The 26,754-nt window shown below is 47.1% G+C and overlaps 2 protein-coding genes across 13 annotated transcripts in view; one reads left to right on the top strand and one right to left on the bottom strand.

Annotated features, from left to right (window-relative positions):
• Positions 1-26,754, bottom strand: part of CASK (calcium/calmodulin dependent serine protein kinase) — a 2,777,982-nt gene that overhangs the window by 1,753,496 nt on the left and 997,732 nt on the right. The gene's annotated exons all lie outside the window — the stretch shown is intronic.
• GPR34 (G protein-coupled receptor 34) overlaps positions 14,967-26,754 on the top strand; it is a 99,179-nt gene continuing 87,391 nt past the window's right edge. Inside the window, exon 1 of one of the 3 annotated variants that reach the window (XM_069636506.1) lies at positions 14,967-15,138. The gene's annotated coding sequence lies outside the window, so the exon portion shown is untranslated. The remainder of the gene's footprint in view (positions 15,139-26,754) is intronic. The other 2 variants (XR_011283507.1, XM_069636507.1) reach the window with 2 other exon arrangements.

The following is a 26,754-nucleotide window of genomic DNA, read 5'->3' as shown; positions in this document are numbered from 1 at the left end:
TCAGTTATTTTGTTAGGTACTCCTTCATTAAGTTAGACAGTCACTTTAATTGGTAATCTACAATACAGTTTGCAAGACAAAATGGTCATCAGTACTGGTGTGTTTATATTTAAGGTTTCTAATAGTGATGCATCTAGCTACCGGCTGCCCAATTGCTTACCTTCAAATATCTAGAATACAGCTTGGTTCCTTTCTTGTTCGGCACTTTCTGAATCGCGGTTTCGGATACAATTGTCCGATACGTGACTCAAAATGGCCGCTTTTTACAATGCGTCCGTGACGCAGGGACGTAGCGTAATGACGTCACCGCGTACTGGACGTATTTGGCCAAATCTGGTCGCCATTTTGGATCGGGATGTATGCAGAATGGAACCTGTATCGGAGAATTCTGATGTTTTCGCCCTAAACATATTCTTTTATATATTTTTCGATCGTTCTTATGAGAAATAACCCAAGAGAGTGGCTCTCTCTGCACTTACCCCAGTCTCCACCGACCAGGTGCCCTTGGACCTCCCCCTCCCTATGACTGTCTCTGCACTTGTATGATACGTACACACCGTGTCTGAAGATCGTCTGTTCTCCCTTGTCGTCACCGCTTAATTGCACTGGTCAAAACTGCAGAATCGCCGTCAGGCCAATTTGCTGCATCTCAAACTGTTAAATGTATTTTACGCACTTACTTTGCCTGTGCAGACTATTATCATCTCAGAATTTCAAGGGCTCTGAGCGACTGTTTTTCCCCCTTGTTAACACCCTCCTTGAGCGCTTTGAAACACTTGCCTGTGTATAGGTGCTTCATAAATAAACAATACCATACCACAAAGTCACCACACCGTAAACAAATTTATCACAAAGGCACTTTTGAGGACGTTTAAGTTGCTACACAGGACAATAGAGAACCCAATCTAATGTCACAACATATTTTTGAATTTTTAACCGTTTGTTAAATTTCCCAGCTATGTCAAGAAAGTTGACAGAACCATCGGTTAGGTTTGCTGGCACGAATGGCAGAGAACACAGTTAATTGCTTGGGCACATGTTGCAATGAAAAATGTCCAGCATGGAGCACACTCTGGATAAGAACATGTAATCCCAGATTCATTCTGGGAGCCTAATTCTTGCATTAACATCCATCCTGCATCTGGGCTCTCAATACTCAAAGTAGAATCCGCTATACTTCCAGCTTTGCATAGAAACTATCCAAAACTAATTTAAAAGGATACAAAATGTTCAGCTCTTCCGTAAACATTACATTACCTAAAAACGGAACTCTTTGGCTGCAGGAGCTCAGTACCACTGTAGGAGATGGTCTCGTGGAGCATGTTTGTTTGCAGATAATGGTTCAGCATGCTTGTATAATAGAATGTCATAGGCTGTGATTCATCACTGTGATGACATTCTTGATAAGTCATTGCAGTTGCATTAAGGGTTACCTTTTCATCAGGTGTGTCCTCAAAGAAGTTAAAATGATCTGCAGCGCAGTACGTAAATCATCCTTTCACAAGATTGAGTGGTACATATACTCCTCCATTTGCTTCCATTTGGCTAATTAGCTTAATTCGTCTTAAGCCAAAGAACTTTATTATAGTCGATCGAGTAACTCAAGCCATGTATAAGCTGCACCAAAAATATGCTGCGAGTTGCACAAAGCATTATTAGGCCAACAGCAACCTGTACTGGAAGTTCATGTGTGTCTTAACATGCATACATAAGAGATTGTGACAAAGCAGTAGCCTTCTGCTTCAAATTTGAAATAAATGCTCTGAAATGGTTTCTTGGAGACAGCATTTCTGAATGCTATGTCAATGTTAAAACAAAAATAATTTTCAAAAAAGTGTTTTCAGGTATTTTCTCAATATCAAATCTTCCTCTTGAACACCTCTAGATTAACAGAATTGTATTGCTCAGTGTGTGCACTGTGGCAACTTAGCTTCAAAAAAGGATCACTAGCAGTCAATGAATTCTACTACACTTGCACACACTGGAACATTCAGTGGTGTTTCAAGAGGTTTTTCTGCACTCCACAAGACACACAGATATTTTGCCTAACCTTTATTGTGATGTTCTAGGTCACCAGCGGGATCATCTTTTGGATAGATGCACCCACTCAACTTCAGTTTCCATTGGCTACATTCACTCAACTGGACAGCATCATACTACACCTAACCTGCCTCTTCAGTTCAAACAGTGTACAATGGATATCTCCTAGCTTCAGATCCATCATAAAAGAACACGGCTTTTTATTTGTAGAGAGGTAATTAGGATTTTGTGCTGGTAAGCTCCATCCGGCTCACTGAGAGCTCACCAGCATCTTTATGTTCTGCTAGTTTTTTGTATCTGGCCTGTAGTCTATCAAGATTACCTTTGTGTTTACACTTTTTGTAAGTAAACAGATGCCACGTTGCATTGTCCTATTGTATTTCTTCTGTAGTTGTATTTTTCAAGTGTTCTGAAAGGTGTGCTAAAAGACATAAATCGACTACAAGGCAGGGGAGGGGGAAAAAAGTAATGCGTAGAGATAAATGTCGAGCAGGAATGATCTACCACCTTTATTGAATAGCTAACTCTTTAGGAGTTTCTTACCGGAACTGTAGCGGGAGGTGGCTCGACATATGTATTTGTATATTTCTCATGCACTGATCCCAAGGGACTGGACAGGAGACCCTGCATCTGGGTGCAGATGTTAAAATACTGAAAGTTAAACAAAACAACCCATTCAAATCGGCAGAAAAGGAAAGTTTTGAGTTTTCTCCGAAAAAAGTAGATATAGTATCAGCCAGGCGTAACTACATGTGGAGCTTCTTCCATAGCACAGTGCCAACTACTGTAAAGCACCCATCACCCCTGGACTGCATGTACAAGGGATTACCAGAAAGTTGATACCAATTCAGCAACAAGCTTGCGCTTAAAAATCCAGCAGAGGATTAAACTGTATCCTCTGAAGGACCGGAAGCCAATGAAGTTGTTGCCGAGATGATGTTGTGGGCGCAGTTTTGGGAAGTCGAAAAATGAGGTACACCGCTATATTTGGAATCTTTTGAAGCCTATAAATATAACAGTTCGGTAGGCCAGCATATAAAGCGTTGCCATAATTAATGTACAAGTTTATTAAAGTACTTTTCTTTGTGGATTAAGGGCCAGGCTCTTTTCAATAGTCGAAGGCGGCGACAGGAGACGTCATTAAATAGTGTTCAAAAGAGTTGGTCACGGTCCAATAGGATACCCAGGTTTCTCACTTGACGCATATGCAGTGGCAAGCCCAAAGAGGAGAGAAGAATTAGGACAATGAAGATTGTATAACAGCAATCTCGGACTCAGCAATAAGACTTATGTTTTACTCAGATGAAGCTGTAAACCATTGATGAGTAGCCACTCATGAACCTTGACTAACTCTTCTAACATGGCCGGAAAGGTGTCTGGGGGGCCTGAAACATCAACAAAGATTGGCGTATCTTCTGCATAAGTTATATTTATTTTAATTGAAACCTTTGCAGAATCTTGATCAAAGATTGCAGATACAGATTGAACAATACAGGTGTTAACTGTGAACCCCGGGGAACACCATCACCTAGCTTAATAGGTCCTAACATATAGGAACCAATGTGGATCATTTGCTCTTTCTCCGAGAGAAAACTCTTGAAACAATTAAAGGTCAAATCTGTCATTCCTGTTAAATATAACGGGACAGAAGAATATCATGATTCACAGTGATGCACTGAGGTTTAACATGATTAATATAGACATCTGACCCTTGTCAGTCTTGGCTAAAATGTCATCCCAGACAGCCAAGAGGGCAGACTCCGTACCATCAATGGGTTGGAAGCCAGATTGAAAAAGGTTGAGAATACAATTTTTTTCTTTGTAATCTTGTAATTGCGCAGTAACAGTTTTCTTCAGGACCTTTGCCAGCCAAGATGAATAGTTGATGTGCCTGAAGTTGATGCCAAAAAAGAAGGGTCCAAGGAGGGTTTTTTCAGTAATGGCGAGATTAAAACCTTTTTAAGTGACAAAGGTACTGTATCTTGAGAGAAGGAAAGATCATTGATATGGGAGACCATTGACGCCAGTTGAGGAGCTAGATTATTCGCTACACGGGCCAGTAAAACATCTAGCTTGAACTGAGTAGGTTTTAGAAGCTGGAGTAAAGATGGCTCAAGCTCAGTCGAGGTTGGTTGCAACACAAAGGGGAGCAACCCAGGGGAGTATTGTCCATGTCCCTTGAATGTGGGACTAGACTTGTAGATCTAGGTGGCTCCATGAGGTAAGAGGATGAGTTGTTCCTCCCTTGTCGTCTTCGTTTGGCACAGGGGGTGGTTTGATGGTTTTTCTAGGAGCTCCGCACAATAACATCCTGCTACTGTAGATAACACCCACTTGTCCCTTGTTATTCCCTCCCATACGTGGGTGAAGTTTGAAATCCATCCCCCTACTGGGGAGGCATGGGAGGGGACCTGTAGCAGGTAGTCATTGTTTTGGAGGCGTTCCTCCACCTCTAGATGTGGAGGATCTCCCCCGGCCTCGGGATCTGCACTGGCCTCTTGGATAACACTGGGACGCTTGACCCCGGTTGTTGTTTCATGACAAATTTTTATTTTGTCCGTATCCAGCCCTTCTTTGGGAACTCTGGCTGCGAAAACGGCAAAAATTGTTCCCGCACCTTTGGCCAGGTTGTTCGTTAGTCAGTTGCCCAAGGGATTTGAGGGTATCATATTCTTCTTTGGCTGATTTGAGAGCGTCCTCTACCAATTTGCCGAATAGTACGGTTGGTTCCACTGGCATGTTGAGTAACATTGCCTGGGTCTGAAGCTTGAAGCCAGACTGGCGAAACCAAGCGTGGCACTTGAGAATGGCTCCTTCCGCAATAATATGGCCTGCATCATCTGCAGCATCAAGGTTTTTCTTCAGCAAGCTGCTGGCAGTGGCTTTGCCCTCTGCTGCTACTAGAGCAAGTTTAGATTTTTATGGCTCTGGAGCAGAGTCGATGAGTGCCGTAATCTCGTCCCATTTATGGCAGTCATAGCTCGCCAACAGTGTGGAATTTTTGGCGATCCTAGTTTGAAACGCTGCCGAAGTTGCAATATTCCTCCCTATGGTATAGAGCTTCTTGCTCTCCTTGTCTCAAGGAGCTTCTGAAGAGGCTAGTGGTGTACCTGCCCTCTTACAAGTAGCTCTGACAACTAGCGAATCCGGCTTAAGCTTTCCCGATATATAAAGGATCAGATGGCGGAGCAGTTTTTCTATCCGCGTGTTTACTGCTCTAGTTTGATTTGGAGTCTCCAGTGAAGGTTGGATTCTTCTCTGTACCGACTTCAAGATGGGGATGAGCTGGGTAGCAGCTTTTTTGTCTCACAGGATATCTTCGACAAAATCTTTGATATTCAAACACCGGAGACTCAGCAAGACAAAGTGCTCAACTGCTTTGATTAATAAGTCATTGAACAAGGGCTGATTATCTACTGGAGAATCAGGGACTGGTGAATCTTTCTAAATTGGAGAAGACAAAGTATACACTTCTGCCTCATCATTATTATCAACATCATAGTGTTGATATTCTTCATGATCCCCTTCAGTGTCTGTATGGATGTCAAAGGTCAGCAGAGGTGCGAGGCCTTTTTGCTGGTGGCTGGGATGAAGACAGTTGCAGAGAGCTTGAAGCATGAGCAGTAGGAGGTGTGATTTGAACATTTTCTATTGCCTGAGGGTTTTTTTCAAAGACATTTGCAAAAAAAGTAATTCTGGACATCACCCTATCTATGTCCTCTGCTGACCATAGGGCCGAGCTGGGGATGACCTCTGGGTAAGGTATGGCAGGGACTTGGGGTGTAGGAGTGGGCAGGCCTTTATTTTTTAAAGCTTCACTTAAAGAACCCTCTTCTCCTCCTTCCTGTGGGACAGATACAATTTCTTTTGAAGGGGTAGACTTGTCCCTATGAGCCTTGTATTTATTCTTATGGGACTTGTCTCTATGATCAGAGCTTTTTGAGGAAGATTTTTTGGAATTAGTAGGCTTAAACAGTCCTTCTGGGACATGTTTCTTAACCAGGTGAGATAACTGTGTTTTTGGACTTCCCAGCCGGTTTCAACGTAATATGTTGAGTTTCGGCATTGGAAGGGACCACTGCCTCGTCGGTCGACGATCGGCCGAAGGAGTTTTATGGGCGGCGTCCTTTGTCTTATGGGGCCTGTCATGGGGCGGCAGGGACCTCGAGTGCCCAGAGGACAGGGAATCTACTGATCTCCCCCTAGACGCCGAATCTGTGCGTTTGGTCGCCGGTGCCGGCGCGTAGCCACAGGGTGTGTGCTTAGTGTGGCAAGAGGGAGTTCTCTTGATGCTGGGTGTCGTCCCCACAACAGAGCCTTCGGCCTGTATTCCAGGGTCAGGGCTTGCACTTGGGAACTTGGATGTTCCCAGTCCCCCTTGCCGTCCGAAAAAACGGCGAAACTGCCGTCGCTGGAGGCTCCCTCCACATCCATGGCGGCCTCGGTCTGCATGGCGTGATGGGCCCAGCGTTTGGTTCTGCGATCTCTATGGGTCTTAGGTTTAAAGACCTTACCAGCTCGACAATGCCCTTCGTCGTGCTTGCGGTTTAGACACAGGTTGCACACTCTTCGTTTGTCGATCTACAGAAATTTCTTATTACATGTGCGGCAAAATTTAAAGGGTGTCTTATCCATGTCTGGGAAAGGCAGCTGGACGATAAAAGGAAAGGGTGGGAAAATGCACTGTGCAATGACCGCCCCCACTCTCCGTACTGTATGGGTCTAGGCCCGGTGGACCTTCCAAGGCCGAAAGGGCCAGTCGAAACTGGACTTCATCAGACAGCGTTGTCTTGTCTCTTGCTGGTCTTTTCCACCGTGTCAATGAATAGGACTGTGTCGGAAAGGAAAAGGACAGAAAGAGTAACTGTATTTCAACTTTTCATAAGCAAATGGCGTCAGCCGAAATTGAACTCTGCGAGAAGCGACCGCTCACGATGGCGGAAAAAAACAACCTGAGGGACCTCGACGTGTAAAGGACCATGGGTACAGTGGACATCACACAAAGGATAATATTACTGGCACGCCCCGTCAACGTCCCTTTTTTCGAAAACAACAACTGTAATACTCTGCAGCTTCCACTAGATGTCTGCCTATGCATAGCATGTGATCTAAGCAGATTCCACAAGCCTCAGAAATATATATACACGTAGGGGACTAAATTCCTCCAATCAGCTTCTGTGACCTGCCCTAAAAGTGTAACTAAAATGTTGTAGGATAATTCTGTAATGAGGGTATACAATGTGTAGACGCATTGGGCCACGTTGTCAAGACTATGGGTGACTGGCGAGTGTTGAAGAGGTGGAAACACGGCCGCCATTAGACTGCTCCGCCACGTTTTCTCCAAAGCGTGAGGAGCGGTCTAGTGTTTTTCAAAATGGCCGCCGCCGAGTGTATTTACCATCTTACACTCGACGCGTTGCAACTATTGGATTTTCCTTGTTGCTTGCGCTCCGTTGTTACTTCCCTTGGCGGTGGTCCGCCCGCTCCTATTTTTCTATTCGCTTCTCACCTTCAGTCCTGCTATTCGCCTTCTTCCCCCTTGTTTCGCAGTCTCTCCCCGTTATTCTGTTCTTTCGCTCTTTCTCTCCCTTCCCTTCTGTTTTTTCCCTCCTTGCTCACTCCTGTGTTCCCTCCTGGCTCGATTCCTGTTTCCTTCAATCAGACTGCTTCTCTGGATTTCAGCCTGCTTGCAGCTTGAAGGGTGGTCTTGTCCGCTCCTCTATTTGGCGCATTTCAACCTACACTACTAGACGACTCTAGTACCAGTTCTGCCTCCTCGGACAGTGCTCAATCTGCCTCCTACTATCCTCGCCAAGCCACCATCCACTCGTCCTACAATTCATCCTATCTACATAAGGACCAGAGGTTTTGTTTATGCCAACCGGCTTTTTCCCCTTGCGACGTTACCGGCTGTCGCGGAGGGGAGCCACTGGGGATTCCCTGACCTAGTGTCACAGTGGCTTCCTTTCGAGGCAGACCCTACCTGCTCAAAAAGAAGAAACCAAACGCTTGACACACCCGAAGAAAGAAGCTGGACTATTCTACCACATCAGGTGAGGATGAAGGGTACCAGGAGATCTCCATTATTTAAGAGAAGAGGAGGATATTGCAGACAATTCTGTTGCTAACATTGACCTACCTGATACACGTTGACAGCTCATTTCATTTAGTTCAGTTCCACAGGGCTGTCTGAACTGTGCTTCACAGCTGTTTGGGTTCAATAAATGTGCGTTACTTCTCGATTGGTTTATGCATTTTTTTTTTATTACTTGTATTCCCTGGAGTTACTTGTGGTGTAGGTCCCCTGGACACTACGCACCCAAGAGGGGTTGTGTTGTACAGTGTGACCTTAAAAAGTGTATATTATGTGTATCCGCTGGGACTTTAGACATTTTACTACCTGACAAAACCACTTGTTGTCATTCAACAGTGGACTAAACTCAATTGACCCTTGAAATCTAACTGAATTTACTTTACTCGGGCATCCAGACAAAGTTCCTTTTCAGAAACTTCAGCAAGGTTTCTGGTTTGAGATATGAATCGCAACATGGACTAACAGCAATACCTAACAACATGAACAAGGTTGTAGGTCTAATATTTAAAATTAGAAAATCAAACCTAATGAACCAAAGCAAACTAAAGTTAACTCCCAAACTTAGCTGGAAGATGAGTTCGACACAAAAGGATGTTTCATCCACATAGTGGTGTTCGTCAAGCAATTTATCGACACATGCATCTATTTGTTCAGGGAAAGCAGCGCTTTTTACCGGGCCTACTTATTTTGAGAAGCCACCTTGCCCGACTCACGTTTACCTTTTCCAAAGAAGCAATTAGGATGCACAATACATTGTGTCTTAACATGAAAACAGGTCCTCGTATAAAAGCTGATACCCACCCTAAATAAGGTGTGCTCATGAGACATTTTTCTCAAAAATATTCAGCAACTGCCGAAGCTTCACTGATGGGCCCCCAAACGGTTTACTGATTGGATTATTGAACACATTTTTAGGGCGGTTTGTTTTTGGTTGACAGTTATTTTTTTTTACTGAAAGCACTTGTATACCAACGACCTTAGTCCGCTTTGTTTCATTTACACACAAACCTAGGAAGTGGATGTTCTGTAGTGAAAACTGCCATACCTTTCGCTGTCTTATTTGAGGCAGTGTAGTGGTGGTCGTTGGTTGCAGCTGAAGCTTTTGCTGTCTTATGTAAGTAGAACAAAACATGCTTCTTTCCTTATTATACATTAAAGGGGGTGGGGGGTGGATTGTCAGTGGTGTGGGCAGGACTGGGGCTGGAGTGTCAGTGGTGTGGGCAGGAATAGGTGGTGCAGAAGTAAGTGTGCAATGATGTGCATGCCCTGAATTGAGGATGCTCGCTGCTTTGCATAAAAACAAACTGCATTTCGGGAAAATTATAATGACCACAACTTTGTCAAACATGTCTATGTTAGTAATGCAAATGTTAATTTCTTCTGAGCATGCAATGCACACTTGGTATGGAGCTCTTTCCCTTTGCCAGAATGGTCATCCTTACAGTAACATGTGTGAAAATCATGAGAAAAACATACAGCTTTCAACAGTTTAATTGTTTGAGCTCGGGAAATCTGCAAAATATGCGTTAGGGTAGAGATAGTGATGCGTTTATCCAACCCTTTGAGTTAATAAAATGGCATCTTTTGGAAAACCTTCACAAAGTTGTCCGCCTCACATTTCCGACCCCTTGCAGAAGCGAAAGGTTTGCAGATAGCAGCAAACCCTATTGGCCAAATCCTCTGTGTTATCGAAAGTACACCGGCTCCCTGTGCCTATTCCAGCTGGCAAGCAGGTGAGGGCAGTTTGTGTGGTCCCCCTATCCTCCTGTACCATCATGGCGCTGCCTTGTGCAGCGGGACCCTCGCGGGCCTTTAGTCGCGTTCCAGCTTCTTCGCTTAATGTCCTTCCCCAGCCCCTATTGGCCAAATCCTCTGTTTTATTGAACGTACACCGGCTCCCTGTGCCTATTCCAGCTGGCAAACAGGTGAGCACGTTGTGTGTGGTCCCCCTAACCCCTCCTGTACCATCATGCGCTGCCTTATGCAGCGGGACCCTCGCGGGCTGTTAGCCGCGTCCCGCTTCTTAACTTAATGTCCCGCATCCCGCGACCTTCCCCAGCCCCTATTGCCCAAATCCTCCTTATCCTGGACTCGACCTGGGCAGCCCTCTGCCAGGCAGCCCCTGCGGCTAAAGGCACAGAGGCAAAGGGTGGCACCTGCATTGGCGGCTCCAAGGCTTGTCTGCAGGTGTCAGCAGGGGAAGCCAGTACCCAGCCGTCAACCAGCATCAACAAAGAAGGTAGAGGTGGTCAGGGTGGGGAGCAGAGCAATCACTCTACTCTGGAAGCTGTGCCACACAACAAAACTACTTAAATTTTGACAGTACTGCGATTGTTAGCTTGTGCCCTGTGATTGTTAGCTTGTGCCCTCTAGGATAGTACTGTGATTGATAAACGCAGATCCTCACTGTATCGCCAATGTCTACCATAATTGCCTAAAAAACACCACTGATGCACTAGCGCCACTCATTACCAAAATACCGGGTGAAGCCATAAATTCTAATGTCTGGTTTAATGAAGAACTAGTGATACTCAGGCGGCATAAAATAGCATTAGAACACAGCCGCAAGACATCCCCCGCCCCAGAATCAGCAAAATCACTCCACTAGGTGAACAACAAATACAAATCTACAGTTATTGAACAAAAAGCCAATGCTCTGAACTTTCGTATCAATAACGCTCTAACTCGAACGAGCTGTTCACTATATTGCGAGAACTGGAAATCCCTATCCCCATAACAAATCCAATAACTGCCAGCAAAGAGTGGTGCACCACAATCCAACAAGCATTAGCTGCTAAAATTGAGAAACTCCAAGATAAAATCCTCGCTAAACAACTCTTAGCTAAAAAAAAAGGCCCACCCCTGAAACCCAAAGTTCCAGATTCTGACAAAACATGTCAACAGTTCAGCTTCTCTCAGGTCAATCAAACACAAGGCCAAGAGATCATTGCAGGGCTCAAGCCATCTAACTGCAAAGGAGACTGCTTCCCAGCCCAACTTATCAAACTATGTGCACCTACAATCTCTCCCATCATCACTGACTTTGTTGACGCTTCCTTCAGAACTAATGTCATCCCCACCAACATTAAAGAAGCCTGGGTCACTCCCCTCATGAAAAAACCCTCCTTGGACCCTACCATATCCACAAACTACCGTCCAATTACCACTGTCCCCTTCCTCCTGAAAATAATAGACAAAATAGCCGACTCCCAAATCCAACTCCACCTGGAATCAAACCACTTACTAGGAACAAGACAATCCGGTTTTAGGCCTAGCCACAGTATGCAAACAGCCGTACTGGATCTGAAAATCCAAATGGTTAACATCAGAGACTCGGGCAACCTCTGCATCTTACTACTTCTGGACCTATCAGCTGTGTTTGATTTGGTCGACCACGATAAACTCTAATAAGTTGGCAGACCATTTCCACTTTTCATGTGAAGCCACAGCCTGGGTCAAATCATTCCTAGCTGATCGAACCTCCAGAGTTGCCATAGGCAAGAAAGCCGCTGATCCTATTCTGGTTCCCCAAGGCGTTCCTCAAGGTGCATGCCTTTGGCTCACATTCTATAATGCCTATACTAAAATCCTTTTTGTTGCATTGGACTATATGGGTGTCATCTACACTAACTTCGCAGATGACACCCAGATCCTGATCCCTATCTCAGGGCACTATGAACAAGACACAATCCCAATAAATGAAATCTATGAACAAACAGCACCTGCCTCAATGATGAAAAAACAGAGATCCTTATCGTGGGTGCCCCGACCAAAATCAAATCGCTGCACTCCGACTATACTGCTTTCATCATTGATGGTACGCCTATCCAGACTCTCAATCAAGTCAAAACACTGGGTGTTTACCTGTATTCTAACCTTACCTAAAGCACATTAAGACTCTCTCCTCTTCCACTGCTTACACTGCCAAACTAATAACACTGAGTCGACAATTCCTGACACCACAAAACTGCATTACTCTCGCCCGGGCCTTAATTTTGTCTAAGCTAGACTACTTTAATGTATTATTACTAGGATTGTCTAAATCCAATTTAACAAAACTCCAACTCCTACAAAACAAAGCACCGAGAGCAGCTCTTGACATCAAAATGTCAGACCATATTTCCAAAACAAGAAGAGAGGTTCATTGGCTGCCCGTCAAAGCAAGAATACTATTCAAAACTCTCTGCATTACACAAATGCTTAGCCATGAAGGCCCTTGCGTACCTCAACAACACAGTAAGACCAAATTCCTCGATAAGAACCCGGAAATCTAACAACTCCCAACTACGCATCCCACGCTTCAAACTCATGCGGGCAGGAGGCAGTAGCTTCCCGGTTCAAGCACCAAAAACCTGAAACTCCCTCCCAGTAGCACTGAGAAATGAACCATCTCGCCCCAAATTAAAAAAATTCCTAAAAACATGGCTCTTCAACAAATACTAATCGTCACCTACCCCTCATCCACCCATGCAGCCTCATTCAGCCATTACTCATTTACTAATCTCCCATGATGACCATATTGTTTTGCTAGGTTGTATATTGTATGATGTTCGCACCTTTCTCCTATTGTAACCAGAGAAAGCTTCTTTACCCCTTGCAACCAGAGAAAACAAGCCTACTGTAACCTACGCCGTGATATTCAAGGGTTTGGGCGTATAATTAATGCAAAAAATAAATTGAATAAATAAAAGATAACTTGTGCCCTCTAGGATAGTACTGTGATTGATAGCTTGTGCCCTCTAGGATAGTACTGGGATCGATAGCTGGTGCCGTATAGGATAGTACTGACACTGTTGGCTTGCGCCTTCGAGGTAGAATTGTGAACATTAGCCTGCGTCGCATCTAGATAGAATTATGAATGTTAGCAAGTGCCACATTCAGATAGCATTGTGAACATTGACCTGAACCGGACCCAGAAAGAATTGTGAATGATAGCAAGTACCACACTTATATAGAATTGTGAACAATAGCCTGCATCGCAACTACATAGAATTATGAATATTAGCAATTGCCACACTGAATATTATCACGTGCCACATTTAGATAGCATTGTGGAACATGGGCCCGCGCCGGACCAAAAAAGAATTGTTTAAGATAGCAAGTACCACACTTAGATAGAATTACAAATGTTAGCAACTACAACACTTGGATAGAATTGTGAAAGTTAGCGAATGCTACACTTAGATAGAATTGTGAACATTGTACACACTGGCCTGCGTCACAACTAGACAAGATTGTGAATGCCGGCCAGTGCCACATCTAGATAGATTTGCAAATGTTAGCCATTACCACATCTAGATTGTATTGGGAATATTCCCAATGCCAAATTTAGATAGAATTCTGAATGCTGGATTACTTTGCATCTAGACAGGATTTGAAGGTGGGCCAGTCCCACATTTGGATAGAATTGTGAATATTGGTGTGCGTCATATATGGACAGGATTGTGAATGTTGGCCAGTGCCAGATCTAGATAGAAATACAGAGCTATTTACACACCTCCTCTAGAAAGAAAGCGGAAATTTAGCACATATGACATCTAGATATCGAGGCCAATAACCAACCAACTAACAATTTCACCCCTCTGCATACACCTCTCATATTCTAACAAACACAACCACAAGCCTAGAGCACAACAAACCGCACAAACATCTCTACACCGCAGCAACAAAACAAACCACACATCGCTTCGCACAACAGCACACGACGGCAAACGACCGGAAAGCACCCCCAAGCTCAGCGAATGGTGTTTACCGAACTGAAGCTGCCAACAGCACATCGCTGCTCTCTTGCACTTTTACCTCTCGTCTCCACTAACTAACCCCCCTCCCCACTCCCTTTCCTTTTCAGATCCGCCAGAGCGCCAGGGGCCCACTCCGGTGGTGATAGTGCGCGGCACAAATATCCTTTAACATTTACATACCACAATACCAGAGTTCTTGCCTCTGCCTTGGGTCCTGGAGACCCATTACTTTTCTACTTTATAGGACAGTTTCAGTAACTTAGGAAATCACAGTGGAGAATGGTTATCTTTAAAAAATATTCCGAGGATCAAGTTTATGAAGCCTATTGTATTGGGTTACCCCGTATGTGTACTAAATACATACAGCATTAAAACCAGTGAAAACAGGAGAACAGAGCAGAATGAGCTCCCATACATGGAGCAGACACTATGGAAGGCTTGTCACTACCACACTTTGATGGTAAAACACGTGCCACGGTTACTGAAGAAGAAAGAGGACGTAGACATTATAAACACCATTAGGAGGTCATCATTAAAGTGTGAAAACATCAGTAATCAGGTTTGGGCACTTTGGTGAGAATGCAACGCAACCATGGCATTGGTGGTGAGCTTAACAAAGTTAAAACCTAAGGCTACTTGAAGGCTCGTGCACAGCAAGGAGATTTTTATTTTCTTACCGAATTCTCACTGCAAAGGGAATTATCTAACATACGATTCCATTAGCCATTAAGGCTCTGCTAATCTAGAAAATCACCTTAAAACATTGTGCGGTTGCTACAAAAATAGTCCTGCAACTACGTGAGAACCAAAGGGAGAGTACGTTTCTGGAGAGTAAGAATTAGTTCTCCAGACTCCAGTGCTGGGGAGGAGGGCATGCCGCATCCACAGCGGTATAAACAATTCGGTTCCCTTGTTCAACGTCTACTTGGGTTGTATTTAATGCAACCGAATTTCGACGCTAGAACTGCAAGAGAAATAAAAACGTCTAAGGATGTAAAGTTAGGTAGGATATTTAAACGCAGATCGTTCATTAACTTGATGCGCAGCAATCACTTTTTTTTAAGACAGACGTTCACAACTTGGAAGTAGAAAAAAAAAAAAAATAAGCAGCCGTCATCTCATGTGAGGGCTCGAGCCGCTGACACAGCTGGATCGTACCTCAGAAGCGCTCACCACATCGCTCGCTTGAGAAACTCATTTCCTTTCTGGGTAACAGCGGTTGAACAAGCTACAGACAAGTATCCCCCTCAGCCAACACTGAAGGTGAGTAGGAGCTCTTCTTTCGGCGTTTTGTTTAAGTTGTAATCCAATTCATGATTTACAGAAAATATTTGCTATACAAAATAAATCATTCCAACTAGCGCAGGAAAGCCTTACAGCCAAAGGGTAGTGATTTTCCACTGAGATGGAAACGGTCTAGTAATGGCATTGCCACAGAGTAGGTTTTAGTCACGAGACAACATAATACAACCAAACCATTAGTCAAAAATAACTGTCCCTTAGTAAATGAAACTTCATAACCAACCTCAATCCAGTTTATAGAAAGTTAAGGTTGTAAGAAAAAGTTCCAAGAACTACTTCATTACAACAAACCGTAAATCCTAAATAAATGCCACACTTTAGTAAAGTGTCTTTGCTGCCAAACTCCTCGAGCAGGGATTTAGAGCCTGAGTCAATCGCTCCTCTACCTGCATGCTGCAGGAAGGTTGAGCCGAGGTATCCTTCAAGGTTTACTAGCAAGGTAAATTAAGTGTGTATGTTTGTGTGTGTACACAAATGCAAGGGGATGCATGTGTGGCAAAACTCAGCATGTGGCAGGGGGTTCATTGCATGGCAGGTACACCCGCTTTGGTCAGCAGATGGGGCGGCACAACTTGCCAGATGGTAAATATGGGGTCAGAAAGGGGAGGTATGACCTTGGCATCTGAATCCAATTTCTGACATTTGGTGTGTGGGGCAGGGGGTTTGGGGGATAGGAGGAGGGTGTCGGGGGTGGAAATCGCTGGGCATGCCATATTGAGGGGGTGGGGGAGGCTAGAGGGATGCGCCTGTGGATCGGATGGTAATTTAAGTACATTATGTATAAGTGTGAGCTGGTTACATGATAAAACTACCTGGCATATGAGAGTGTATCATTGTACATTAGGCTAAAGTCAAAATAGAATGCCAACATGGAAATTAATAATAAGTTGAAAAGGGTTATCACAATTTGCTGTGGAAAACGTGAAGTTGATATTGCAGGTTTGTAGCGGCAATGTAGAAACGTGTATGACAAGTGCTTAACTGGGGTAATAGGAACACATCCAGACAGTACTGAACCCACATGCTGACACATTGAGTCTCTCCACTGGTGTATTTCAGACGTACACCTGACACGTTGGCATTCGGCAGCGACCTGAAATATTAGAGCAACCCAAAGTTCCCATTTTGCCATCCTAACAGCAGGGGAGCATACCTAGAAATCGACATAGCGCGTGTGTGCACTGTGATAGATTATGCAAAGTTGTTAATATCTATGGGCCTCATTACGAGTTTGGCGGTAGCCATGCCCTTAATAAGGGCATGGCTACCGCCAAACTCGAGTCCGGGACCCGCAAAAGGGGATTTACCGGGCCATTCTGACCTTGGAGGGCCCGGTTATTCCCTTTCGCGGGACCCAGACCCGGTAAGTCCCCATTCCCATTTGAGCCCCCATAAGGCTCAATGGGAATGGGAAGGATGGGAGCAGCAGTACCGGTACTGCTCGCGGGTGCTGCAGGCGTGCAGAGCCGCCCCCACGAGCAAACACGGAATGTTGCAGAGAGATAACAATGGCGCTGGTAGCACGACCTGCACCGTTGTTGCCTTACCGCAACACTCCTAATGAGGCCCTATGTGTTTTGTTCCCCAATGCATCTTTGCCAGAAATATTTACTTATAATTGTGCTTTGAAATTGACACTTTTTTGGGCTATGTTCTCTACTCTGACCAGAAAAACACATCTGTTCCACGCCTCTCTCCCTGCAGTTGGAACAAGTTACTTACCTGTAACTGTTGTTCTGCAGCATGGGTCTGGCATGGATTCACATGCTCATGAATAATCCCCGCCGTCAGGCTGGGAATCCTCGGTAAAGAAAAAAATCAGTTTCAGTTTCCTCTCTGAACTGACTTTCTACTAATAACCAATCACTGGTCTCTGGGTCATACTGCCCCCAGCCAATGACTGCCCTCTACCTAAGCCCCTCCTCTGGCAGCCATCTTCGGATTTGGTAGCACGTAAAGTGGCACTATGACCAAGTGAAGAGCCGCATAGAGGAAGGAGGGAGGGTTCGCATGTGAATCCATGCCAAACCCATGCTGGAGAACAACAGTTACAGGTAAGTAACTTGTTCCTTCTTCAGCATGGGGTCTGGCATGGATTCACACGCTCATGACTATAAGAATAAATAGCAGTACAGACATGCACAACCATGGGAGGTGGCAAAAGGCTCAACATTAAGCATTACATGAACTCAACATTAAGCAACTCTTACATCCTCACCAGGCCCACCTTCAGCGAACAGGTTGCGCAGCACTGCTTGGCCGACCCTGGACTCCTCCCTGGAATCCGGCTCGACGCAGTATAATCTCGTGAAGCTGTGCGTCGACCTCCACGTAGCAGCCCTGCAGATGTCCAGCAGTTGCACACCAGACAAGAACGCCGTAGTAGCAGCGATCGCTCTGGTCGAATGGGCTCTCGGACGGCTGGGCAACGGTTGGTTGGTAAACCGATGACAGTGCATGATGCAGCCAGAGAGCCATCTGGAAATGGAAGCCTTCGAGAGTGCCTTCTCTTGGTTCACAGGTCCAAAGTTCACAAACAGCTGTGATGTCTTCCGAAAACTCTTAGTTTGGTCCACGTAGAACTTAAGCGCTCTAGCCACATCCAGCGAGTGCAAAGTCCTCTCGGCCGGCGACGAAGGTGACGGAAAGAAAACTGGCAACACCAAGGGCTCGTTAAGATGGAAGTCCGACGGCACCTTGGGCATGAAAGAGGGGTGCATCCTCAGCACCACCTTTGTATCGTGAAAAGTCAAGTATGGAGGCTTGCAGGATAGGGCCTGAATCTCTCCCACGCGTTGTGCAGAGGTGATGGCCACAAGGAACGCTGTCTTCCACGACAGGAACTTCAACAGAGCCGAATGCAAGGGCTCGAATGGCGGCCCCATGAGCCTGGTCAGCACCACGTTTAGCTCCCACGCCGGGGCTGGAGCCTTCAACAGGCGGGAACGATCCAAACAGTCCCTTCATAAATTCCTTCACCAGTCGATGAGACCACAAGGACGGCCGTCCTGTAGTTCTGGTGTATCGGGAGATCGCTGCCAGATGTATCTTGATGGAAGCGTGAGCTAGTCCAGCTTTGGCCAGCGACAGTAGGTATGGTAGCACTTGAGGTGCCGTAATCCGTAGAGGATCTTCTGTGCACGGCACCAGACAGAGAACCTCTTCCACTTATGTCCGTAGCATTTGAGAGTTGAGGACGCCCTGGCCTTTGCAAGAACCCCTCTGCAGTCAGCCGGGATATCGTACCCTCCAAACTCGTGCTGCAGGAGCCAGGCCCTCAAGTTCAGCGACTCCGGGTCGTGAGGAAGAATGGCGCCTCCCTCTCTGGAGAGAAGATCTGCGTCCGTCGACAGCTTGACTGGTGGGGACACAGAGGGCCAGAAGGTCCGGGAACCAGATCCGTCTCAGCCACGCCGGTGCGATGAGGATCATCCTGCACTGGGAGCTCTTGAGCTGGCTGATGAGTCGAAGCAGCAGCGGCAACCGAGGAAACGCATACAGGAACAGGTTGTCCGAGGGGAACGAGAAAGCGTCGCCCATGCTCCTCGGCTGGGGAAACCTGCTGGCGAACCTCTGGCACTTGGAGTTCGTCGCCGTTGCGAACAGGTCGATCTGGGGTTTGCCCCATCGTTGGAAGAGCTGATCCACTTGATCCTGTCGTAGTTCCCTCTCGTGGCACGAGCACAGCTCCCTGCTGAGTTGGTGATGGTGTTTTTTTTATTCCTGCCAGATGGAAGGGAACCAGAAACATCCCCTGGGCGACGGCCCAGTCCCACAGATCCTGGGCTTCTTTGGATAGGGCTGGGGATCTGGTGCCACCCTGCTTCCGGATGTAGAACATCGTGGTGGTGTCGGTGAAGATCCTCACGACCTTGCCCTTGAGGGACGGGAGGAACGACTTGAGCACCCAGAATACAGCGCGGAGCTCCAAGATGTTGATGTGGAGAGACCTCTCTTCCGGGAGCCAAAGGCCTCTTGCGTGGAGATCTCCGGTGTGCGCACCCCATCCCCTCCAGGGATGCGTCCGTCGTCAAAGTCTCCTGATGTGCCGGGGTCTGGAAGTTCGTGCCCGCCGGGAGGTGTGCACGGGTGCCCCACCACTGAATCGCCCGACGGAAAACCTTGTTAAGCGCGATCTTGTCTTCGAAGCTGCCCGCCGCTTGCATCCAGTGGGCGTCGAGGAACTCCTGTAGAGGACACATCCGTAGCCTGCACAGGCGCACTAGGTAGATGCATGAGGACATCATTCCAAGGAGGGACTTGATGGATCTCACCCTGGCCACGTCCGTAGCTAGCAGACGCTGCACTGTGCCTAAAATGGCCTTCGTCCTTTCCTCCGACGGAGACGCCAATCATTCCACTGTATCGAGCTTCGCTCCCAGAAACAGTGCCGCCTGCGACGGAACCAGATGGGATTTCGGGTAGTTGATGGAGAAGCCCAGCTCCGTGAGTAAGCAGATGGTCTTCGCCGTGTGCTCGACGGCAAGTACTCTTATCCTTGCACGGATGAGCCAGTCGTCCAGGTAGGGGTAGACGTGGATCCCCTGCAGGTGCAGCCACGCTGCCACTGGTGCTAGGCACTTGGTGAACACCCTGGGTGCCGACTTCAATCCGAATGGCAGAGCTCTGAATTGTTAGTGACGTCCTTGAACTACGAATCTGAGGAACTTTCGGTGCCCTTTTAGGATGTGGAAGTATGTCCTTCAAGTCCAACGACGATAGGAAGTCGCCCTCCTCCAGCTGTCCCAGCACGTGCTGGAGAGTGACCATCCTGAACTTCTGTGCCTTGATGTATTAGGTCAACCGATGTAGGTCCAGGATGGGGCGCCAACCGCCTGTCTTCTTTCTGACGAGGAAGTATCTTGAGTATACTCCGGATCCCCGAGCCTCTTGGGGATGAGCTTGATGGCACCTTTCTTGAGCATCGCCTTTACCTCCAACAGCAGTTGAGGGACGCGATTTTCCTTCCTGGCCACGGGAGGAATGCAGGGACACTTCTTTTGGAATTCGAGTGTGCGCCCGTGGGCCAGGGCATCCAGCACCCAACGGTCGGTGGAGATGGACTCCCACACGCTGACGAACTTCGCCTTGGCGACGACGACGAGATCCTCCTGGTTTGCCGTGACCTCTGTACGCCTCCTGGGACGAGGAGCGGGCCGCCTGGCGGTACGTAGAGGAACCACCGCCTGATCCCTTGGAGGCCCCCCGTCTACCTCCGGCGCTCAGAAAGGGCCGTCGTTGCTGAAGGACTCCCAGGGCTCGGGCAGTCTCTGTGTCAGCCTTGATGGCCTGCAGCGACTCATCCACCATTTTCCCAAACAGGTTGTTGCCGTCGAACGGCATGTCCAAAACCCTGGTCTGCACGTCCTGACGGAAGTCTGTCGCCTTGAGCCAGCCTCGTCGTCGAAGGCAAACACTGTTGCCTAACTGGCGAAACCCGGTGTCGGCAATGTCCGTTGCCACCGTTATGGCATGGTCTGACGCCACCTTACCTTCCTGCAGAATCTCTAGGGCCTCTGCCCTCATGTCGTCTGGTAGAAAGTCCAGTAGGGGAGCTATCTTGTACCATAGCTCCCTGTCGTAACGGGCCACAATCGCTAAGGCGTTGGCCGCTTTAATTGTTGTCGCCGCCGACGAGATGACCCGTCGCCCCATGGCGTCCAATTTCTTTCCTTCGCCGTCAGGTGGGGAAGTGGAGGTTGAAGCCGTCGCCTCCGCCGCTGAGACAACCGAATCCGGCGTAGGCTGAGCCCTGAGGCACAAGGGGGCGGCGTCGGGGACCCGGTACTTCTTCTCGTGCAGGTCCCTCTTGGCAGGCGTCGTGGACGGGTTCTTCAGGAAATATCGTCGAGTAATGGTACCGCGAGGACCGTCTTTCTCTTGGCCTCTCGCCGTTGATAGAGGAAACCTTCCTTCTTCTGTTCCTCAGGGCAGAGCTGGAAGAGCTCGGACACCCTGGTGATCATTGCGTGAAAGGAGCCAATTTCATCGGGCGGGGAAGGCCGAACGGGTGGTGATGGAAGGTCCATCCCGTGGTCACCACAGTCGTCATCCTTTGCCCGTCATCGTGTCCGTTGCCGTGTCAGCCCTGGGATCCGGAGAGGGGGGATGAAGGCTCCACGGGCCACGTGGGCATGATGGGTGGTGGGGGGGTGAACTCTCCTCCGCTTGTTCTGAGGGCTTCGTGGTAATCTCGTCCTTATCTCTGTGCATAAGGTTTGGATCGCCATCAAAATGGCTGCCGAGTTGTCCTGAGGCTTGGGCAATGGCTGCGACGGGAGGGATGGCCACTCCTCCACAGGGGCCTCATCGCGCCACCGTCGCCATCTTCGACCACCTCTTCGGGATCTCTCCAGTGGGCTAGTACCTTCTCGAACCTCTCGTTGAGGCTCTTCACGGCCTCCACCAGCTCCTCCTCAGAGGCTGAATCCATGTCCATAATGCCTACCGCCCCCACCCTCTTTTTCCACCAGGGACTTCACGGGGTCTTGTCGGTGGGATGGAAAGAGGATTCCCTCCGCGGTGGCAGGGAAATTTGGGACCCGAGGTCACCTCCACTGGTGTAGCCTCCACAGGCTTCGCCAGGTCGCCGCGACTCCCTCGATAGATAGCCGGGTGAATCAAGGCCTTCAACACCTTGGGCGCGCTTGAAGCCTTCACCTTGGGGGGAGGGTCACGGCCTCGCTCCCCCTCGGCTGAATCCTTGGAGATCGACCGGGGCCTCTCCAGAAGCTTACCCGGGTTCTCAGATTTCCTCTTCCCCGAACCAGAGCATTGGCTCGTGGTTGATGGTGCGCCCTGCCTGGCAGCCAAAGAGTCCGACCGTTCAGCGCTCCCGGTGCCTGCGGACTCGCGGTGCTTAGCCTTCTGTTGGGCCCCCATCGCTGGGCTGCCCTCACAGGACTTAGAAGACCGCTCTGACCTTTTCTTCTTCTCACCTGGTGGGCCCTTCTCCAGCCAGCTGGCGAGGCGGGAACGATGATCCCTCATGGTCCGTTCCGATAGGTTCTTGCAGAACGCACAGTCCTTCTCCACGTGGGTCTTGTCCTCATGAAGGCAGTAGAGACATCTCGAATGCTCGTCCTCCTTGAAAACATTCTGTAAACCGCATCCAGGTCAGTTTCTGAACAGCTTGGATCCGGGCGTCGAGCTAGCCTTGTCCTGGGCCGTGTCCATGGTAGGCCTCAGATCTTCTGGAATCCTTCAAGAAGCATCACTCAACGAAAACTTTACCCATGAAGGGCGTAGGAAATTCCGAAACGGGTCCCTGTTGATCGGAAGAAGAAACGGTGGAGCTTGAGGCTCGATTTGACTGGAAAATTAGTAAATCTCCTTGAAAAAGCATGAAAACGCAGCAAAAGCTCGAGAGCTATAGCACAAGGACTCCCAACACTTGAACGTGCAGTAAAAATCTGAAGATGGCTGCCAGAGGATGGGCTTAGGTAGAGGGCAGTCATTGGCTGGGGGCAGTATGACCCAGAGACCAGTGATTGTTTATTAGTAGAAAGACAGTTCAGAAACAAAACTGAAACAGATTTTTTCTTTACCGAGGATACCCAGCCTGACGACGGGGAATATTCATGAGCATGTGAATCCATGCCAGACCCCATGCTGGAGAAATACCCATCCCTGTTTCAATCTTATGTTTTCTATTTAGTACTACTTTCCCGATTTCGTAAAAGAGTGGCATTTCTTTGAGACAAATGATTTTTGTGGATTCTTGGTTTTATGTTTATTTTTCCCCTCCCATTTTACTGACTATGCCAGTGTTGTTATACTGTGTTCCGAAACATGTACCATCACGTAATGTTTTGCTATGTCCAGTTGATGTCATGTCACAGAACAAGGGCAAACAGGGCTGTGAAGCAGCCTAAAGGTGGTATATGTAGCCAGTGCTCCAGATAAGATTTTGAGGTGGGAGTATTTTACTCTCTATTTTTAAACTTTGAGAGTAAATGTGATTTTAAGAGAGTAAAAATGACTTTCTCCTTCGCAATAAAGTAAAAGATATGCGACAAATGTATGGGAACCATTACTATGCGGCACCTTTCTGCATTGTGACAGAATACACCTTTCATTATTTATGCCCATTTGATCTCTCCTCTATATATTTAAATGTTGAAATCACTAAAACCTTGCCAATTATATAGCAAGGCATACATGAATTTGTATTGTGTGTTTTGAGATTCGATAGCAGATTTGTCTTTTGATGTTTAATGAAAGTCCTAATTTCTTGGAGCTATTACTACCTAATGGTATGTCAATGTTATAATACAACAGTGCAGAGAGGCAAGGACTCCATGCTAAATTCTATATCTAATCTAGTGGTCAAATGGTTATTTATATAGCTCTTTTGGCAAAGCGCTGTATATGGAACAGATTTACCACAATAACCACCAAACCAAAGTCAGTACTCCTTTATCGACCTCGAAAGGATGAAAGGCTGAGTTGGACTTGCCGGGATTCGAACCCGCAACCCACAGATCACAAAGAGATTGCAGCGACGAGTGCTCAACCGGCTGAGCGATCTTATTGGCTAACATCCTTCAGAGATTGGTTAACTTGAGTATCGATTGAGGTATAATGATCACAGTACCTAGATGTATGACGAACCATTTATGAAGTGCTACATACATTTAAATACCTATCTGGATTATCACAGGGACAGGTTTTGCTGAGTTTCTATTTCAACTACCAATGTAACTTTTGTTTGTTTTTGAATAGCACTTGCACTTCCGAGAGTCAGGTTTTGGATGTTTTATTTGTAGTATTGAACATTTGAGAGGCTAGAACACCTGTGATTGGTGTAATGACAATCACTCACCCTTGAGCAAAGACTCTGCTGCCACTGACTATTTATAGTAATGTACCCCATAGACTGCAAGGTTGAGTTGATATAAACTAGACTGTGCCTAGTCATCATTTTACACACTATTTTTATAATTAAACTGTAAATTAAATTAGAAGTGTAAAAATGATCTGCCTCTGCATGATTATGCACACAGCACCGGAACTCTGAAAAATACAATTGTGCAATAATGGTTTGCTTTCACTGGAAAAAAAGCATAACTTGTTAAAAAAAAAAATGAATTGCAACTTAGTTTTCCATCCTATTAATTATACAATCCTAAAATTCTAGGAAAACATGCACAATGCTTCTGAAGCTGAAAGGAAAGAAATATTCCTTTTATCACAGTGTGCAGTTTCTTTTTTTGAAAGGCTTCAGAGAAATAGGCGGCACCATAGGCTTCCTCACCCTCGCACATGGCGCGTTTGTGGGCGGCCACTGCTCTGGTGCCTCTACCACCTCAATGGCCCCATCCAGCATGCCATGCACCCACATCATGCCCTTGTTCTTGACTTTATAAAGAAACCTAGCCACTCGCGCCTTGAAACACTGTATAGGCACGTTATAAATGCCATATCATATCATCATGACTAACTGTTCACGCTGCGCACATTGCCCGCACACTGATGCTCCTGCCATGCTTTTTCTTGGGGCCATAACCACGGGGTCATAGCTGCTCAACGCGCTGTGTCGAAAACCTAAAGGAGCAATAGAGAGGATAATATTATAATTCCAATTCTCCATAAATCTAGACACACCTATTCCACCATTCGTTGACCCCCATAACTCTTGTCATTTTCATCAAGCAGGACCATAGTTACACCCCTACGCAGACTAGGTGCCTAATAAATTGGCTTGGCAGCAATGGAAAAAAGAAAGGAAAGGGGGTGCGGTCCCTGGTCACCTTACCACATGCACCCCCCCCCCCAATCAATGCACTAGCAGCTCCCCTTGCCACTTTATTTTTGCATGCCTGCTGGGTGGCTTGTTCCCTGCACCTTGCAGTTGGCAGACCCATGCTCACTCCACTGCGCTACTAGGATCTCCTTATGCCTGTACAAACTCTGCAAAAGGATCTGACCCCCACTGTTTACACGGCGCTACCCTATGTGAGACTCAAACCACATCAATATAAATTAAACTAATTAAACCTACCCTCAGAAACACGGACTGTGCTTTAACTTAATTAGAAAACGAATATTCTGCAGTGCCGTGCAGGTTTCTCACCAGAGTCCCGATAAATACTACAGGTCATTTTTCCAAGCTGTATACATGTAATTTACACAAGCTTTAGCTGCCAACCACATTATTAAAGCAGACGTTTCAAACCATCCTAATAGGCAAAGGATCCATGGTAATTACAAAATATTTATATCAGTATAAGTAAAAGTAACATGCAAAGCATATTTTTTAATATTGCATGAGATCATGTATTTCTGGAGTATGGACCTCGGGGACCAAACACCTGACAGCCGAATCCGTAGTCCGGCAACTACTCAGCTGCGCCACCTAATACTGATGAATATTCCCTAACTAGTTACCACCTTACGCTATCATCGTTATACATCGACGGTCACCGCTCAGGGACAGTCGCAAAATCATTTACTGCATGGCCCGCTCTGCTGGACACGTTGCGCCCACTGAAAATTACCCAACCAAAAATGCAGACGTCCCAAACTCTAGGAACCGTCACCGATATCTCGCTCTTGCCTGGAAAATATGGACGGTCCCAAATTCACATATTTCTTGATCCCGCCCGCAGGCAAGCCTCAAAGCCCCACTCCAGACCATAGGAAATTAGTTTACCGACGGTCCCTAACCCAGGGACCGCCAGACACAAGGAGATGCAACTCTTACTTTCAAGGCTGCAAGTTCCCCCGACAGAGACTCCCCCTTCAAGGCACACCGGCACCCTCACTGCTTGTCGATCCACTAGCCCGGAGGACACGGCGAGGGATGATGAAAACCCAGGAGACCCGGGGAGGGATGATGCAAATCCCAGCGACATGGCGAGGAACAGGGTAATACAAAAACGACAAGATCCAGGAGGGTGCGGGACAACAGCGGGAAAGCAAGAGAAGGATGCCCGGACCTGGCCTGCTTAGCCTACCCCCGCCGCCCTCCACACCCCGGACGTCCACGACAGAGCCGAGGCCCACGCCATGGTCGATGAGGCTGTTCCACAATCTGATTTGGAACTCCTGTATATAGAGACTAACAGCACCTCTTGTACTAGGTGAGGACACCCATGTTTGGCCGCACTTTGTCACATGCTAATGTCCACTGTGTGACGCATCCACATAAGCGGCACTCCGTGTATGGATCGGACGTTCCACAATCTGTTTCGGAACTCCTATATATAGAGACTAACAGCACTTCTCTATATACGAGGCATGACTCCAGGTACACGGGCACCTCACTATATAAATTGCCCGCAAAAACCTCTCACGGGGCAACCACTATTAAGTTCTGATCCCACGAATCATCGAGACTGCCACTAACATGCCCAGCACTACCAGGATGACTGTTGGTTCCTGCCCCCTGCACTATAGTTTACCGCCACTGGTGTACCCTACCAGCTCAGAGCCTAAATACTTGAGCGCGCTCGGCGATCTCTACCCGCCACCTTTTTTCATGTGAACATTATAGACAATGAACACAACAACCCCCTTAGCAATAACCTTCTGTTAACCTTGGCCTTCCAATTCATTTTGGTCATCTTCTCCTTT

This window comes from Ambystoma mexicanum, chromosome 7p, assembly GCF_040938575.1.
Source record: "Ambystoma mexicanum isolate Mex_15411 chromosome 7p, UKY_AmexF1_1, whole genome shotgun sequence".
In the NCBI taxonomy this organism is placed as follows: domain Eukaryota; kingdom Metazoa; phylum Chordata; class Amphibia; order Caudata; family Ambystomatidae; genus Ambystoma; species Ambystoma mexicanum.
This window is presented reverse-complemented; position numbering and strand designations above follow the sequence as displayed.